This window comes from Tympanuchus pallidicinctus, unplaced genomic scaffold (genome assembly GCF_026119805.1).
Source record: "Tympanuchus pallidicinctus isolate F22 unplaced genomic scaffold, pur_lepc_1.0 scaffold7, whole genome shotgun sequence".
NCBI classification, from domain to species: Eukaryota; Metazoa; Chordata; class Aves; order Galliformes; family Phasianidae; genus Tympanuchus; species Tympanuchus pallidicinctus.
In genome coordinates, this window is record NW_026294791.1 from 17,180,164 (window position 1) to 17,199,615 (window position 19,452).

Below are 19,452 nucleotides of genomic sequence, written 5' to 3' on the forward strand. Positions count from 1 at the left end.
AAACACAAGTAAAATTCCCCCAGAAGGTAACTTACTGCCCATCTGCTGTACCTTTGAAGTGACAGAAGAGGAGGTACAAGTCAAGAAAAGTAGTTAAAATATGAACCTTATTGGCTGTAAGCCCCAAGTTTTAATATCATATCAATTTTGTTCTTAAATTGAACATGAAATTTCTACACTATAGCTATCAGACATTATCAATATACAGACTACACAAATTTTCCTCCCTTTTATGCTTTCTAAATTACCTATAGCACACATTAAGAGCACTGAATCAAACAACTGAGCCTCAAGACAACAGTAATATTAAGCTGCATAGCAACTGGACAGATCAATATAATGGGATTACAACAACGGTGTGATGACAGTAGGACCAGCACAATAGAATGGTGCTATAAAGGAAAGGAAGATTACTCACCTGTATCAGAAGATTCCAGGTTCACAGAGGAATGCTTTACCAAGGAGGGATCTCCAGAAAGAGATCCTTCCCCAGTGGCAGCCAGCCCTTAAATGAGGTCTAAGAGAGGTGCAGCCAGGCTCCACCCTTTCTGGTTACACAGGGGAATTGCCTTCACCCGTGCTCCCAGAGCTGACCAGGTCATTTCCCCAGGTGTTCAATCAGTAGTTGAGGCTGTGCCTCAACTGTTACATCTATTTGTGCTTTTTGTATCTCTGCATTAACAGAGCCATAGAATGTTTTGCAGAAACATGGAAGTATATACAAATAACAAAACTTATGCTTTTCCTTTCTACTCTTTCCTAACTTTTTTCTACAGTCTGTTACACCTCCTTTTCTTCTGATCATCTTTACTATCTGTGAAAGTTAATCAAACCTTTTCTGCTTTGTCACTGAAATAACTCTGGCACTGCATGTGCCTCTTTGGCATAAGCTTCTACCTTTGATACACTTGCCCTTCTTTTGTTGTTTCTCACAGCTGTTTCCATTCTATCTCTTATTCTTTAAGATCTCTCACTTGATCTTTCCACACCACATACAGCTTCTTCTCTTACAACTGTCACAGCATTAGCAGCTTCAAATTTTCTTATTCCTCTGTAGTAAATCGCTTACATTAGGACATAAAGTCAATCTACTTTTCTTATTTTTCAAGCATACTAAGGCTGCTGCTGTAATGTTTATTTTAGTAATTAGCCTACAGGACACAAAGACAACTTCTAAATTGAAATAAATCCTAAGTAGTGAAGGAAAAGAGTCACCTTCTATCTTAGGGAATGATCTACATCTGCTTGGAGAAGGTTCAGGACACTGGAGAAGAGAAGGCATGTCATGGTCAGACATCCTTCTGATAAAGATGTTTCAGGTATAATGAAATCAATCACAGTGCATTGCAGAACAAAGAGAAGTCTTTTCCACCTAGTTCATCTTATATGCCTTCATTGATTCCAGGTAATTACAGAGAAAAAGGAAAGCTTTTAGTAGAAGGAAAATACTCTTCCCCAACCTTACAGGCATAGGAGGTATTTTTTCCCATACCAAGATACTCTGCACTGCATTTCACCTCATATTACCTTAAGCACTATAGCAGGCTGTGTTGTTAAACTGATGTAACATATCTTTTTTTTTTTTCTTTGCTCCATGGGGAGCTACAGCAGTATGTATGTGTTAAACTATTATTAAAAACATGAACACTGAGCATCTGTATGCCCGCATTCCTTGTGATCAGGGCAGTTCAGCACATTTCTTCTTAACAGATGCTCAGAGAACAGTGAACTAATCTTTTTTAGTTAAAAAAAAATAATAACAATGATAAAACCCAAAGCAATTCAGGTGTAAATTTAAACAGGCAGCACCTCAGTTAAACTTCAGCCAGGCTCTGCTAAAATTGATGCAAATCAACACTTATTAAGAAGTTGGTCTAACATTAGAATGCAAAAGCAGAAAATAAAACCAAGAGGAAGACTTTCAGATATGGACAGTGATCCTCATAAGTTGTACAACGGAAGTGACAAACATGTTCATGCACATAAGGAAAGCATTTGGTTCACAACAAAGCAGGTCACTTCCTTCTAGATCCTCAAAAATCACAACAGTGCAAATACTACTGAATTGAGGAGGATAAGGTTTTTCATTACTTTTCCCAATGACTTTAAGTTATACAAATATATGTTATATAAGTTACATATAAGTAATACGTAATAGTAATATATCACACATATATTATTTAGAGATAATTAATAAACAGATAACTAAATATATCTATTTATCTAAATGTAGTCATATAGAAATATGACTACAATGTTATCAAACACATCACAAAAGCTGAAAATTTAAAACCCCAGATTCTAATTCAGTTGTAAAACTTACCTCTAAATTAGTGCCTGCTCCAAGTCAGTAAGAGTCTAGCAGAAACTGAAGAACTGATGAAGAAGGGCCTAACACAATGGTATACCTTCATTACTTGTTCTAGCTAGCCTTCATGGTGGAAAAAGCCCTTGAGCCAATAAAGAACTACTCTTCCTCCCTTTGAGCTATATAAGCTTTTTGGTCCTGCTAGGCTCTTACTGATTTCATTGAGAACAGGTGTTAGTTCCAATTCATGACCATATGTGGGAAGACAATCAGAAGCATCAGCTGGTTTAGAATACAGATTTTCTCTAACCTCATCTACTCCTAGGGTAAAGTAAATGATATGAGAGAAAAGGGGTAGAAGCTTTGACGTTGTTTTCTTTTTTTTTTTTTTTTTTTTTTTGGTATCTTGAGAATTATTCAGAAAGACAAATCCTGCCCTTCTGTGCTTTCCTATTACATTCTGCCCTTTGATCAATGGAATGTTGAGTCAAAGGCTTGCAGGCAGTACAGAGAGCTTGTGTGCAATGAGCATGCAATGCAGCAGCTGCATACTCCTGACTCATCAGCTGTAAAGTAAGAGTAGGCAGCATCAGAATAGATACAGGTAATCATGTGAGTCTCCATCAGTATGAATCCGGTGAACATTGTACAGCTGCTTTTTATGTATTGCTCCTAAACTCTGTCCTAGAAACAGAGGATTAATGTGGATCATGGTATCTGTCCAGGGTTGCACAGAGAGGTAGAACTCACTGATGTTTTCCATGTCTTCTCAAGGTCTTTGTGCTCATCATTTATTGAATTAGATTACATAATAGGACCCATTATAATTCATTTCCTCTCTTAAGCCTGTGTTTCAGATCTATAAGCAGCATCTAAGAGATCCTGTTTGTTAGCTTCCTGTTATAATAAAAATTACTTGTATAAAACATTTTTAGGAATGGCAAGAAGATTTTTATTACATGCAACATAATATCAACTATTTTACTTACTTCTTTTTTTAACCATGTGGATTCACCCGGAATTGCACTTACATAGTGCAACATGTATGCTGTGATACCATAAACATGCTCTTTTTACTCTTACTGTTCTCTCGCTGTAATAAAAATATGTTCACTCAGAATTCTATATGTAGGCTGGGCAGGCACCCTTGTGAATGCAATTCTTAGGAGAGAGCTTTGTTTATGTGATATTGCATAACACAGTATTTCATGTGCTTTTGTCTTTGACTGAGTCCATGGGATTTCAGAACCGCTCTGCTTTGCCTTCTGTCCACACATCTCCCAAAAGTCTGGCACATAGCAGGCAACTGGGAAAGATTCAGTAAATAATTAGAAAGGGCCTTCTTATGCCAGCACTTTCCCTGTAATTTATTTTTTCATTTGAAGTATAGTTCAGATACACTATCAAGAAAGACGCTGTTCACCTAGTATCTTTGGCATAAACAGAAAATGTGTTAAGGTTTTCTAATAACTACTATAAAATGGATTTCTTGAGCAGAATAATGTGTTATCTATGGGTAATTTCCCATGAAAGTAGAGACTATAATTCTGATTAGACATGGATATTATCTTTTCCAGTATGTTTCTGTCAATGCACTGATTCAGCAACCATTTAGACCCCAAGGTCAGGGCTGTTCATAAGTCCCATTGATTTCAAAGATGAATGTCTGCCCAGGATTAAACACAAAGAGTAGTGTTTTCTTAAATCAATTTCTTTAAGTCTGTACGTAAGTGCTTTATTGAGTTATGGCCCAAAATCAGCAACAAATCAGAAAGGATAGTGAATTTGGGATAAATACAAGGTGTATTTTGGTGGTCAAAACACATAATGAAGCAAGAAATATCACTCTTATTTGAATTTGAACCACAGTCCCCAAATGTATAAACTCCCTATATCTTTAGCTTACCTTTCTTTGGGAGCTCTTAACTTCAATCTAAATGGTGAAACAGGTTACACTGGATTGTCCTTTAGACGTATCGTGCTATGTATATGGACCTACTTCCCAGAGAAGTTACAATATTAAATTGAGGGATGACCATCTCAGGATGCCTGCCTGAGATTTGATTTGTGAGGATGATAGAGAAGATATACCCAAAGCCTAGAGCAGGGAAGGGCTCCAGGTCCCAAAAGCTTAGGGTTGAAATCTTTTGTTCTGTGCAGTATCTTCAAACGGATGTTTATTTTGGGTTCCAAATAAAGCAAATGGAAAATCATCTAAGCAAACATGGGAGATTATGAGTTTGACAGAGCACAATGTAGATCAAAATGGTTTTAATCATACCCCCTGTTTTAATTATTGCTTGACACATTAGCTCTTCTGTCCTTCTACAAGTCTGTTCTGTCTTTTGAATTAAATATTAAAGGCAAGTCACAGCTGAATATATATGCAGTCTAAAAAAAATGGTTTGAACTATTGGAAATGATTTATTGTCCACACTTCTTTATGAATATTTATTTGCCATGGTGAAAGCAATTCAATAAAAAGAAACCATGAGGACCAGTTAACTAAATATTTGCATACTCTAAGAAATTGAAAGAAAAAAAATACAGTGTATTAGAACAACACTAATGCCATGTTTCTCCTATTTCCAGTAATCAGTTCCAAATATTGCATATCTGAGAGCAAAGAGCTATGACTAAGGCTTGCAGGAATTCAGATCCTGAAGAGCTTACAAATAGTTTACCTAACTTTATGTGTTCCTATTCAAAAGGAAATAGATGTGATTTCAAGAGTATTGTTAAGGCCAGGGTGGAGTAAATCCTTTTGTTTTCATGCTGCTTCAGGTAGCAGGCTATGAAAGCTTGCCACAAACGTACCTAACTTAAGTTCTCACCTGCCAGGGCCAAAGACCCCTGGCTCCCTGACGCTTCACTGGAAGCAACAGCTATGCATGCTTATCTAAAGCAGATGTGAACATGCTGAGTATTCTGTCATGTAAAGCCTTTACTATCTAATCATTGGTACATGTATCACAAACAAGATTATCCATGAAACAGAGATGCTGCTTTCCAGCACTGTTCAGTAGGGAAACAGAGTTTTTCATGTTATTTGCCCTCATTTCACCCATCTTGAATTATTTCCATAGACAAGAAAGCACTATGTGTTAGACTTGGAGACAACTTTGTTCCTCAGAGCATCTTAGTGATATTCTGATATGCAGTCACAGATGGGCCCTTGACAGATTTTGTTCTGATTTTCATCATTCCCTTTTTTTTTTCTTTTTTTTTCTTTTTTTTTAAGCAGGATTGTCACTGCTTGAGGATTCAAATGCAAATGGAGATGTTCACAGGCACTGCTTCATAAGGAAGCTCAGCTGCTTGGTTTTTAGAATTCATGAACTGAATAGTATGTCACATACAATATTTGGAAAAGGGCACACTTAATACACTGTAATTCTGTAGAAGGATGGTTACAGCAGTAAAACAGACTTTGGACAAATACATAAAACCTCTATGCCTCAATTTTCATTTCAGAGCAAGAATGATGATATGTATTTGTAGCAATAATTATCATTATTATCTACCTGAAATCTAGCTGCAAGGCTAAATCATTAATATTTTCCAATTACTTCATGATCCTCAACTGGAATTTGTCCTAGAAGTACTAAGTATTATAATTTGATCTATATGTCTATTGCATTTTTTCTCTGGAGTAAAACACACTTAATGTGTTTCTCTCTCTATATTTTTCCAAATATCACATTCTAAAATTCCAGCTGTTGAGATTTTCTAGAAGTTAATAACATGCACATTCTACAATACTGTATTTTTTGCTTATTTCTTGTTCTTTTCTCATAGCATTTAACCCACACCTAGATACTGTGGTGGCCGATCTGTACTGTGCAGATACACCAGTTGAGTTGTACATCTGCTACTTTATTTACTTGCCTGAATTTGGAGCTAATAATATATCCACATCTGGGTTCTACAGGATCTGAGTTCTCTGGACACACGGTTTAAAATGTATGGTGGAAAATTAGGGAGTTTCTTTAATTTACACATAGTCAAAAGCTGACACGTATTAAAAGTCTGATCATATCCAAAAAAAAAACCTTTTCCTTCTGGCAGTTCTCAAATTACTGGCAACAATATATCAGTTATTCACAACTGAAGATTTGCAAGTCCATTTCCTCTGGTTGTTATCTGTTGGATAGCCAGATGGTGATGGCTAAAATCTACATCTCCCTACATAAAAGCCACAGGATACGACACTGATATCTTGTGATCCCAATCAGCCTCCCAGTATTACAGTCCTACTATTTATTTAACCACACTTTTAACAAGCTCAGCCTGCCCAAGCCACACTCGCTGTTCCACACTGCATTTGTGCTGTGGGTAGCGACGGAGATGGTGGTGTTGGTGGTGTGTGGGCCGTGGCTTGGGGAAAGAAGGCAGGTGGGCAGGCAGCAGTGAGTGGGGTGAAGCTGGCACTGGCAGCATCTCTGCTGGGTCAGGGTGCCAGCACATGGGCAGCTCCATGCAGCGGTCGGGCACACAGGATGTTGCTCCATCTGCGCAGCGTGGCCGAAGTCAGAGATTGCCGATCACAGGCAGGTCTGGGGCTCACCTAGAAAATCACAGGAAGAGATCAAAAGCAGATTTGCTGTCATGCATCCACCAACAGCTCCTATCCTTTGCGCGTGCCCTCCTGCCCTTTGTGCGTGTGCCTCTCCCTAGGAACATCTAAGCCAGCGCAAGCAGGGAATCATTCAGATAATTTTTTATAGTGTTTCAGAGGTGCAACAAATCTCAGTACCGTCACTTGGTATTTCAACGCTCCTAACAAAAATTAAAACGAATTGCTTGTATTACATTAGTAGAATGGGAAACACTATTTCCTCCTATTAGTTTGTGCAGAAAGGAAAAATGCTGGAAATGTAAAGTGAAGAGAATAATGACAAAACAAGCTGTGGCACGAAGAGAGCTATTTCTTGTCTGTACTTTTGGCTCTGCCTGTGAAGATTGGGCCCAGCAGTGCCAGCTGAAGCCAGTCAGCAGGTGGCCTGTGTGTGTGGTTGATTTGTGCTCTGAGGGACCTCACTTGTAGGAGGGGTCCAGAGCAGCAAACTCATGGGATTCTGCAGAGGGGCTCAGGAGCAGCTGGTGTGAAAAGCACAGATGCACTGCCAGGGGCCTGATGGACCTATGCTGGCTCTAGGCTGGCTGTGCAGAGCCCTGACTTTGCCAGGGTGGCTTGGTGTGACAAAAGTTGGTCCAGGGAACAGCACCACAAGATTGTAATAACAAGATAGGTTGAAGCCTCCATCAGCCAGGACCATCCCTGCAGGGCATGACTCTGTCCTGTTATGACTCTGGCTTAACTTGGCTCAACCACACTGTCCATCCTATTCCAAAGGTCCTGTGCTTTGTCCCAACCCATCATGACCAGGAGGTCGGCTCCCAGAATATCCAAAATGGATGCTCCCAGAGCATCCAAAGCCCAATTGTGGGAAGAGGAAGGAGAGCAGGTGCCAGATAGGCAGTTTGGACCTGTCAGTACCTGCATTTCATGGCTTTCTGCCAGTAAGCACAGCCTTCCAGGACTCTCTTAACTGTCTGCACTATGAGCATGACAATATGTACACCATGCTAATGGAGTGGTATCATCCAATTCTGATCGTCAAATATCCCTTAATGTCTCAGGCAAGGGGTCTGTCACTTTCACTGTTCTCTTACCTTTTTTATATCAAGTTTTACAGAAAGATTCATCAGGAGTGAACTGATGACAGAAAATTAATTTCCATATTTGACTCAGTAGTAAAATGTGTTTTTTAAGTCATCTAAGATAAACACTTTAAAATAAGCAAATGTCCTTCTCAGTTTACAGCAGACAATACCATCATAAGGGTATCACTTCTGCATGCTAAATCTTTGTCTTCACCATTATCAAATGCATTAAGCAAAACCACTATAAGAATATACGTTTACTGTAAAATTGCTACTGTAAAGCTGCCAGCTTTTGTATTAATGCAACAACAGACCTATTGGTACTGAATTTTACTACAAATCAGAATTCCTACGAGATCAGGATTCTTATGAGATCAAATCCATGCCAGTGTACTATGCAAAGTTTCTATTAAAAAGTTAAATTATAAACTCTCTTCAGATTCCTTAACAAAAAAATAAATAAAGCTGAAATCTAATGAGATTTTCTGGAAGCATTAAAGTAAGCAGGCACCACAAAGAAAAAGGAAGTATTTACTCATTAGAAGATGAATGCCTTCTCCCCCAGAGTTTAACCATTTTACCACAAGGATTTTTAAGAAAGAGAGAGGCAGAGCACCAGAATAATTCCAAGCTCCTACCCTCCGTCTATGAGACATCATATTTGTTCCTGATCAAAGCATTCCCTTCCTCGTGCAGGCTTTTTTTCTATTGTGACCGAAAACTCCTCTCTCCCCACCTTCCATCTGTTCAGGCTTGGGTTTGGAAGCAGCTACCACACAAGAAGAAGCCTGAGCCCTCTTACTTCGGATGTGTTGTTGGAGCTCATTAATATTCCTCTGGCAGGTACCCTGACCCCAATGCCCTTAAACATGCTTGAAAACATAGGGTATGCCTGAGCCTTTGTCCCTGGGAGGATTAACAGGGTTGCCCTGGAGCCAGCCTGAAGGTGTTTAATAGGTAATATGGGTGGGCTGCACTGTCTGGCTGCAAGCCTTGCCTCAGGCTGCCCCTGCTCAGCAGTACGGATGCAGCTGTTGGAATTAGGGGGTAGAGCGTGGCTATGTGTATGAGATGGAGACTGAATCCTAAGAATTTCCTTCCCCCTGTGAGGCAGGCATCCAGGCTAGAGATCCACTCTGCTTCTGCCACAACCACCTCCTTCATCTCTGAGTTTGTTACTCACTGCTCTTGCCATTCTTCTGGCTCTTCAGCTTATAAACTGTTTGAAGCAGAGATCATGGCTCTCTATATGGTTTTGCTGTGCTTGGCACAAGCAGGTCCCAGTCTCACTTGGGTATATCTGGGTACAAGTAAATGGATCCTCTGGGTATATCTTTGTAAGAGTAAATGGATAGATAATAGAAGTAACAATGCTTATTTTCTGTATGAACAATAGGATCCTAATGGGGGAGAAGCCTTTCCTCTGAAGTGGTTTTTATCTACAAGTGAAGGTCTCTCGTTCCTTGCTCAGCTGGAGAAGATACTGCCTTTGTAAATCAGACAGAATTTATCATATAAAGTGGAACACATCTTTGATTATACTGAATGCTACTTGCTGCTGCAAAGGACGCAACATGATTAAGCTAAGAAATGATAGACTGAACATTGTGTGTTGGGAGGAAAAAAAAAGGTATTTCCTTTCTAAATAGGAAACAATCATCAACAAAGCAGTGAAAATGTACAAAATGTTTCTACATACAATAAGAAGTCACCCTGCTGCCTTGAATTTTATTGTTGCATTTCTTGGTCTGATTGCTGCAGCAACTTCCCCTGTAGCCTACAACATCACATATTTAAAAAAATACCCTACAAATGGTCATGATTTTTAATGAGGTGAATATCTTTCTTCTCCTCCATAAGCGCATATGTTCCACCACACGCTCACTCTGCCAACACTTTCGTGTCTCACTGGGTGAGTCCAGATTCTCTAGAGACATTACTTAAATTGTAGATCTGTGCTGTGTATTTTCCTGGAGCTGTTAAAAATATTGCTCCTTCACTTAATAACAGTGTTTAGCAGTACAGGATATCACTTGTCACTGGGTATTCACCACGTGCTCTGCACAGAGGGAGAGGGGTCATTATTCCCATTTTACAGTCAGGGAAACCAAGGCATTGCGTTTGGCAGTGCCTCCCCAAAGCATGCTGCAGAACATGTGACCAGAACAAGGGCCAAGTACTCTTCAGATCACGTTTTATTCTTCAACACTTGATTCTACTTTTTTCCATTGCTATTACCACCTGCAAAGCTATGCTGTCCCAGCAGCATCGCAGAGCAGTCACAGCAGAGCCAAGTGCTTTTTTGATAACAATTCAGAAAGTGCAGCAAACAATGCAAGTAATTTTCCCAGTTTGGGGATGAGACTTTGACATGTATGGTGTTTAGCGACTTCTATCGTGTCTGATGATTTCTGGGTCTGATGCCAAAAGTGTGATATGTTGCTATCCAAATTAGCATATGATGCAATTTGTGCTAATATTCAGACAATAAGATCTGTTTGATGTACCCATATAGATGTATCTTTGACAAGAAGAGTAGTCCTATAATAAGCCCAGGATGAAAAGCCCATCAATTGAATTGGTACTGCATTACTATGGCAACAATATAATGCTAATGAAATTGTGACTGTTGAACCTTGTTTATGGAATGCTACAAAATGGGCTTCATAAAAGGAGGAATCTTGTTGATGACTAAATGTTTCAAAGCATGATAAAAACCTTATAACAGCATATGTTGCAACTTAATAGCCATGTTATCACCTGCATTTGAGATAACACACTGCTGTTTGTAAAAGCAAAAGCACAGTCAGAGAAGCAAAATTTTACTGTAAATCTTTTCTTTTCTGGGTTCCATTGTACACCAAGTGAAGATTAACTCACCTCCATGCCCCAGTTCAAAAGCCAATTGGCATAGGTAAATCTCCAGTCATGCAGTTGTTTCTGCTTGTTTAATCTCACAGAATTTATAAAATATAGTGCTACTATCAATACAGCAAACACCTTTTCTGTAAGAAAAATATGGCTTTGTTTCTATCAGAACATTCTACAGATCTCCACCCCATGCACAGAGGAGGCATGGGGTAACAGCTGTCTCTGGTCTACCCCTAGCTTTCTTCTCACCATTTGGCACCACTGCTGGGCAGCCTGGGGGTAAAGGCATTCAGATTTTTGACTGTGTCTCTGGGAAGCCAACAGGCTTCTGGTGAGCTGCTTCACCTCCATGCATTTGGGGCTCCAACATCCGGTTTCATACAGAAGAATCATGTTTTTAGCTAATGGATAATCTTTCCCACTGCTTTCACCTTGGGAATAAAAAGTATAGTTCACCCCTCAAAGTCCACTTCAGAACATGCTAGGTAAATCAATAGGGAAGAGCGGGGGAACCAGCAGCCATGAGACTGGTGAGGAAGGGGGCAGGAAACATGTGATAAAACATCTTTCCTTGGGCAGACCAAGAATACTGTGAAATATTTGCCACAACACTACTATGCAGATATTTAGCACAGGCAGAAGGAGAGAATACTGCTTGCTTTAGTGAAGTCCTGGCCTACATGGCACTGCAGTCAGCATGAATCCTCACCGCATTGCATTTAATGGGCTTTAAATCAGGGCTTTAAAGGGTCGTGTGTGAAAGCCTCACTTTTCAGACTACTTGAGAAAAGAAGCGCTGTGTAACATTTCGTTATGCCCACGGTTTGTGGGAAAGAAATGCACGGAATTTCTGAGTTGATCAGAATGTAATGTAATGTAATTTAACTTAATATATATTTTGCACTAGCTGACAGTTTTATTAAGCAGAACCAATAATCATCATTATTCAGTGTAATAACCACCTCATTAGAAACGGTCTAATTTTCCCTAATTTTAATTTACCTCTAGGACTGAGCTGTACTAGAATTACTGAAGTGGCTACAGTTAAGTTTGGTAAGAATTAAAAGGAAAGAGTCTTCAGAAATCTACTGCTGTCTGCTGCTTTGTGAGAGGTTAAGTACAGAAATCCAGTTTGCGAAATTACGACTCCACCTTTATTTTCTTGTTGTCTTTGGAGTAACATTGCCACACTTTTTTCTGCACAAACAATGACGATTTTTTGATTGCCTGCAAGTCTCACATGCACTTGTCTTTGATGAAGGACCTGGCTAAGGATCATGCTGAAGAGTGCCAGTAAGGAGGAGATGACAAGAAGGAATATTTCTTATAGACCCAAAGAAGGAGATGAAGACACCAATCAAGTTTCGTTATCCTCCAATGAAAATAGGATGTAAACTGTGACATTCAGGCAGATTACATATTCAGGCAAGCAGATGTGAGCAGAAAAATGTAGATGCTAAATCTCACCAAATAGGCTTAGCTCGTGGATTACCGTCAATGACCAAGGCTATGTTAACTGTAGCTAACATAAAGGATATAAGAAACATGTATTCATAAGGCAATCTGGGGACATTCCCAGCTGTGCTGAAGTTAATGCTCTTTGATATACCTTGGCGCATCCTAAAAGCACTTCGGGTGTCATACACTTCTATAGAGTCATAAACAGCATTCCAGCATATATCTTTAGCCCAAAATTTCAAAGGGGGCTCTGTTTTCTTGAAAAATGTGTCTGAAAAATTTTATATTCCAACACCACTTCTGCGTACAAACTGCTATAGTTTCTTGGCTCCTTGATTTGTTCATGCTAGTTCTGAAAGCACATTTGATCAAAAGAATATTGTTGCAATCACAGAGAGAAGTAACCTCATATGAAGAAGAAAGCACTTCATAGTTTATGCTATAAAGTAGACAAACTGTCTAAAAGATTTATTTATCATAAGATGTTACTCTGTGCAGTTCCAAGTCATTGAAATAACCACGTTTGCTTTTAACATTCCCCAAAAAAACACACAGAAACCCTTCTCTCTCCTGTGGAAGCTCTCTGTTCATGAAAGCTCTTTGAAATTCTGGTCCTCTGCCAGCTGTAGTATTATTTGCTCAGCTATCAGAACACACAGTACAGCACTGAAAAGCATTACATTATTATCCCAAGATAATTTGATAGTTTGTAAATGTGTTTTCCTGCCTGTGGTTCCAGGTATTATGCTCATACTTGAAGCGATGATTTGCAGTATCTTATATAGCTCATGTTCACCCATGTTTGTTTCGCTTTTAACGTTTACCTGCTCAGTACAAACAGGGTCGATTTGCAGATTGCACAAGCTCGACTAGAGCCATGATGTTTGCAGGCCAGGAAGACAATGCTGCAGCATGCTGACCACAGACCCCGGGTTCGGGAGGAAGCTGGGCAGTGACTCATGGTGGCTTCCTGCTGCCTGCGTCAGTGTTATCACACCTGTGCATCAGCATGAGTCTGCTGGAAATGCTGAATTTTAAGTCTGACATAAAACCACAGCTCTGGTCTGATGCAGTCAGTAAATATAGCACAGTGCCTTCCAGAAGTACTTACCCCACTGCTCAATTTGTACACAAGGCATAGTAACTCACCTTCAATTCCTCTTGTATTTCTGGAGCACACAATACCACTCCTCCAAGCTGTCCCGTGCTAGATGGGTTGTTCTCTTCTGATGTGTCCACACTTCAGCATGATGCAAGTCCCTTGCAGAACTGGTAACGTTAGTGAGCGTGGACATGAGGTTGAGGCTTTGGTTTTGGAGGGGCTCAGCGGTCACCCCTCACCCTCTCTCAGGAGCCTGTGGTGGGAACAGATTTATGTGAGGTGGCAACAGTCTGCTCCTGGCCCTGAACTGCTCAGCAGCAGCTGCAGCCCTAGGCAGTGGTGCTGGCAAGAAGAGAGCCTTGTTAGGGAGAAATGCTGGGGTATGTCCAGGAGCCACAAAGCCACTGAGCAGCCCGCTTCCCTGGGCATTGCTCAGTAGCACAAGACACAAAGTATGAGCTATGCCTTCTGCCTCTACCCTTGTAACTTCTGGATGGAGGCCCTGGTTGGCATTTGGAATGGCAGGGCAGTGGCTTTGTGGCAGCCAGCAGTGAGGACAATGCAGTCAGCACTTCTGGCTGCCACCAAGCCGCTACCAGCCATGGTGCTCCTCATTCACTGCACCTGGGCCCAGAGGAAACCCTGCAGCATGGCACCAAGGCATAGTGACTGTGTGGCCATGCTGCGCTCACTCAGGCACCTTCAGCAATCTCCTGGGGTCCACAGAGACCTCATGAGTGTCTGTCAGGACCCAGGCAGTCCCCAAGGCAATTTCTCCACTGAAGGCACTCCAAGTCTACTAGGGCTGCTTTCTTTGCTGCACCCATCTGAAAATAAGAAGGCAACCGCTGCACCGAGTGCACTACTCTGACTCAATACTCCCTCAGGATCCAAAAATCAAAGGCCTAGATAACAGCTGAGGATCTGGACTGATCAACAGATGCAGAGAAAATATATAGCTATCAGTGATGAGAATTTAGGAGCAATAAGACAGCAACTGACTCTGGAGAACAAGGCCTGTAATGTCAATGTTGTCAAGACACCTTCAGAAGGCACGATAAATCTTGCCTTCCTTCCTCATAGATGACTTATAAAGTAATGGGCTAAGATTCAAATAAAGTAATAAGGGCAGCATCTCAATTGTCAGGAGTTATCACATTGCTGATTTCTCTTCCTTCATCCATGCATGGCATCTTGAATTCTGCTGTGATGCTTCAGCCAGTTACTTAAAAAATAATAATAAACAAAAACACAGCAATAATTCTGTGAAGGTTAGAAAGACTACTTACATTGTGCTGAAAATCTTTAAGGTTCCTTATTCTGGGAGTAAAAACTGATATTAAAATTGTCTTTCAAGGACAGAGTGAAGCTTAACACAGCAACACTTTCTAAAAGTCCAAGAGACCCAGTTCACCAACCTGATGTCAGGTTATAACATTTATGACATTAATATAATGGATTATGACCTTTCTTGGCTTATCTGACTGATAGGTGCTCATATATTACATGAAACTTATTACCTTGGTCCTTTCATAACAATAATCACTTCAATTTTCTGAGTTGTGTCATCAAAACACGTGCTCATAAGTGCTGATCTCATCTCTTAGAGCAGAACCAGGAGTGCCTTTGGAGATTTGTGTCACGTAAAACCTAGAGTGAAATTCAAGCCCAATTGCAGAAAACTATCCTGTGTCTAACTGTATTCCATAGGCTGCGTAACAGCAGCCCTTATGACTTTAAATGCTTTACTGATGCCAACCAAAATAGTGTGTCTTTCTGTGTGGAAGTTATTGAAGTTTAGAAATGTAATTACAATTACATGTTATAACTACTTACCACAACCTCCTTTTTTTTTTTTTTTTCCTCAGAGTAGACAGAATAAAATATATTTTCTTCAATATTCAAGGTAAAACTTTGCCATGCAATTTATATGTGCTTCGACTGTGCCCATTTCCACTAAGCACGGTGTCAGTATACTCTTTTCAGGTTACAAGTTTCATATGTATCATATATAAAAGATGACAGAGGAAGGTGAGAACTTTTGGTGTTTCCAGAAATCAAACACTTAACAAATACTGACATCATTTGGGTGGATGAAGTGATGCTCAGAAGACATAGGTTATACACTGATGTCTGCCAAACCCTACTCCACAGCCCTGTTTCTCTGTTTGTGTGGGGCTGCCTGGCCTGCCACTGTGACGCTCCCTAATGTCCCAGCTGGGCTCAGACCATGACTGCAAGAAAGACACTTGCACTGCAGGGCCAGAGGCATGACAGCAGCAGCTGGGTTAATCAGCACTGCTCAGACAGACCTGAAATTGCACTGGGTGCCTCACAGCAGCAGTGGAGCATTGCTGTGCCATACAGGCAGCAACACACAGCTCTGGCACACAGCAGGTCAGGGTGTATCCCTACACACAGGGAGCAGCACTCCCCGTGCGCTGCAAGGCATCCTCATGCACACGCAGGGAATCAGCTTGGCAATACACACACCCATCAGATAGCAAACATTAAGTAGAAATATTACTTAGTTACAAGCCAAACAATTGCATGTAAATGTCCATGGGCCTCTGGAAAGTAAGATTAAGTGCCAGCAGAGACAGGATATCCACATTCAAGACACATGCAGATGCAGATCTCACCCTCCAGCCTTTACTTCTCCCTTGCAGCAACACACTCTCATCCTGGCACAAGCATCCTGCTGACAGGAATTTCCGGTTCAAGTAAGCACAAGCCTGCAGCTCAGCAAGGTGAACAGGCAGATTTGTTGTATAGCTGCACATACAGTGTTGGGTACTAACACAGCAGCTGAGAAATGTGCCCTGGTACTCAGTTACCACCTTCTGAATCTGCAATGAAAATGGTGAATCAAAATGGTTCCTCAAGAACAGATCCTGGCTGGGTTTTTCAGTCTGGGTGCCGACAAACAGCCATTTCCATCTCTGCATCTGGTGATTAGTTTTATTCAGCTGAGAGACATGTAGTTGGACATTGCTCATGGTTTCTGTGAAAAACATGGGCTCATTTTCTTGGTCTATCGAGTGGGACATATGGGAGCTGGATTCCATCTTTCATTAGATCTTGGAAATTGTGTCCTCCTGCAGCAATTAATTAGCATGATGTTCTTGGCTGCTAATGTTTGCTTTCAGATTTTAGTGGCAATAGACTTGGCAACATAAATTTTTGGAGGATGGTCTAATGGTTAGCCCAGGCCTGCACACAGCTTTCTTCAACCCATTAGCTTTTATAGAATTCCCTTACGTGTACAGAAAGGTCCTTTAATTTCTGTCCTTGTCTCGGCTCTTCCTCTGAAAAATAAGTATATAATAATTCTTTCTTGCATCCCAAGGCAGATAAATTGCAGATACTGAGCCCCCTTCTACTACAGGAGAGGTCAAGTAGTAGCAGGTAGTCCTCCACCTCCTTCTCAAGATGAAGAATCTGTTCTGCAAAGCATTTCTTTAATGCTTCCATGTTTGAAGTATTTGCACCTTTCTGTTTGTTCACTTTCAGTTTGTTCACTGTAGACATTTGGAGGCTGTAAATATCTTTATCTGTAAAAAGGACGACTATGGAAAAAGGCATACTTCTCTATTTCTGTAAGTAATTTGGCTGAGGTTTGTATGAGGTATGCGTCCCTCAGGTGATACCTCCCTTGTGTGCTCATGTCCAAACTGTATCCTCCCTAAACTGCTGTGACGAATAGCAAAACCTCACAATTTTAACCTCCAAATGAAATCCACCGATGTCATCCATAGCTATGTCAATAATATTTATAATGTTATACAATTATAATAATTCCTGGCTGAAAAAATACTTATAACCACAAAACATTTCATGTTTCATTTATCTAGGGGAGATGCAAACAAAACATAAAAGATATAGCCAGATGGTCCTACAGAGAATAACACATCTGCCATGGGGAGGAACACAAAGCTCATCTTTGGTACCCACTGAACACTAACACAGGGGCTGAATTTTCAAGGGGAGGGGAAAGGAGGAATATATTTCAATGCACAAAAATATGAGTGCCATTTTATAGCTGTGCTGGTTAATACTATTGCAAATAAGTAGTTTTGTGTGTAGCAGCTCACTTAAGTGGTCATTACTGTATGCAATTCAAACTCACAAAAGGCATATTACAAAGCTTTTTGAAACAGATGTGCTCCTCCCTCCATTTAAAACAAAATTAGTCTGTGGTGTTAATTTAGGCAACCTTTGCAGTCACTAATATACAATCACACACTATTTAAACATGTCTGAAAAGGAATTAGGACAAGAAAATGAAAGTACCACTAAAGAGTAGTTGCAGTGTTTGATGTTCCTTCCAGATAGCTTGTTCTCATTTAAATAAGAATGGGCTGAGAAAATGCAAAACATTACCGTAGGACTGTCTCCTCACTTGGTGTAGCGAGGATTTATAACAAACACTCTGGGACTGAGCCTCAATTTCACACCTGCCAGACAAATAGTTTCCAACCCTCTATTAATTAAAAACAATAGTAATACAAGAAGTGGAGCTAAATAATTGATGAAGAACTAATCCTGTACAACCAGTATTTTAATGCAACACTTTTTCACACTTGGTGCTCCTGCCCTTTCCAGCCCGAGGTACCAAGGGCAGGAGCACATCCTTAACACAGCACTGATTCAGCAGCCTCGATTTCTCCCATCAGTTCAAGTGCAGCAGTCTGCTCTGAGCTGGTCCTGTACTCAGCATTCAGACTCCAGCTCTGTCACTATCAGAATTGCCTTTTACAGATCACCACAGAAGAATTTGCCGATTACCAGCTGAAAGACTTACTGTACTACCAATAGGGAAGGTTTAAATACCATTACAATTCTGACTTGTACTTTTAAATGCCATAAAATCCCAAGTTAAGACCCTGCCTTGCTTCCCCCTAAGTACTGCCAAGGCGCACTCAGATCACAGGCTGCAGCAGCTACTGCATCACACAGCACTTTGGGCAGTTCTAGGTTTTTGCTCAAGCACCTTTCCCAGCAGCTTGGTCACCACAAGGGCTGCAGAGGAGTACACTGAAGAGAGGTTTAAGCACTGAATTATAATTCCTGTTAAGCCTAACTCTTCAGACTATTCCTTTCAATCACTGATAGAAAACAACCTGGTGAGTACATACGTTTATATAAGGCAACCACGCATCTTCAGATCCCAAGTGGCTTCTGGGATAGAATTTTAAGATCCACCATGTGGATGTAAGTTTATATTTGAAAACTGAAACCACAAAAGGCCGTATAAAAAAAAAATCCTTATAATTAAGAATCGTAGAGCGTCGATGTATATTACCAACAGACAAATGCAGACCCTTAATTTTATGGGAGAGCAGCCTCCCAGTTTGGGCACAACAATCTTCAAAAGCATTTGTTCTTTTCTTTGCATTTTTCAAACTGTAATTAATGAGATATGAGAGAAATACTGTAGACTATGTAGATGTAGACTATGGGACTATAGTACGCAATGCCATAGTGAGAAAAAGGGCCTGAATATGACAGCAGAATTGCTCGCATAGCCATCCACCAGCCAAAAGGGAACTGCTGTCACTACGGGTATCTATGCATTATGTAAACTTTTTTAGTGAGGGTGGCTCAGTAACTTCTATTGCAGGTGAGCATTACAGCCTTAATTGGTTTCTAACGGCACAACCTGTATCCTTCACAAAGATATGTCCATTTTGCAAGGTTATTGGCTTGCAGCATACCTCATAAGATGTTCTAACGAGACAGATGTTTCACACAGATTGATGTCTATTGACATTGCATTAGTTCATCAGGGTTACAAATCATGTTGCATCGCACTACATTTCACATTTGCTGTATCATGACAAGAGGTTTATAATATTCACTTTGGGGCACAGAAAGTGCCTGCTACCTATCTCTTGGATAAATAATTTAAGAAATTGTTGGGAAATCGTATCTAATTAGTAGGATCTGCACTCAACAAGTGCCCTTTGATTTAAATTGTGTTTGTATTTTGATAGGTATTGATTTTATGAGTAGGAGAAATGAATAATAGATTTTGTATTTCTCC

General features: G+C 40.4%; 1 protein-coding gene across 1 annotated transcript in view; it reads right to left on the bottom strand.

Moving 5' to 3' along the window:
• DPYD (dihydropyrimidine dehydrogenase) overlaps positions 1-2,448 on the bottom strand; it is a 327,599-nt gene extending 325,151 nt beyond the window's left edge. The window contains exon 1 of the mRNA XM_052666446.1: positions 2,324-2,448. The gene's annotated coding sequence lies outside the window, so the exon portion shown is untranslated. The remainder of the gene's footprint in view (positions 1-2,323) is intronic.
• Between the last annotated feature and the right edge of the window lie 17,004 nt (positions 2,449-19,452).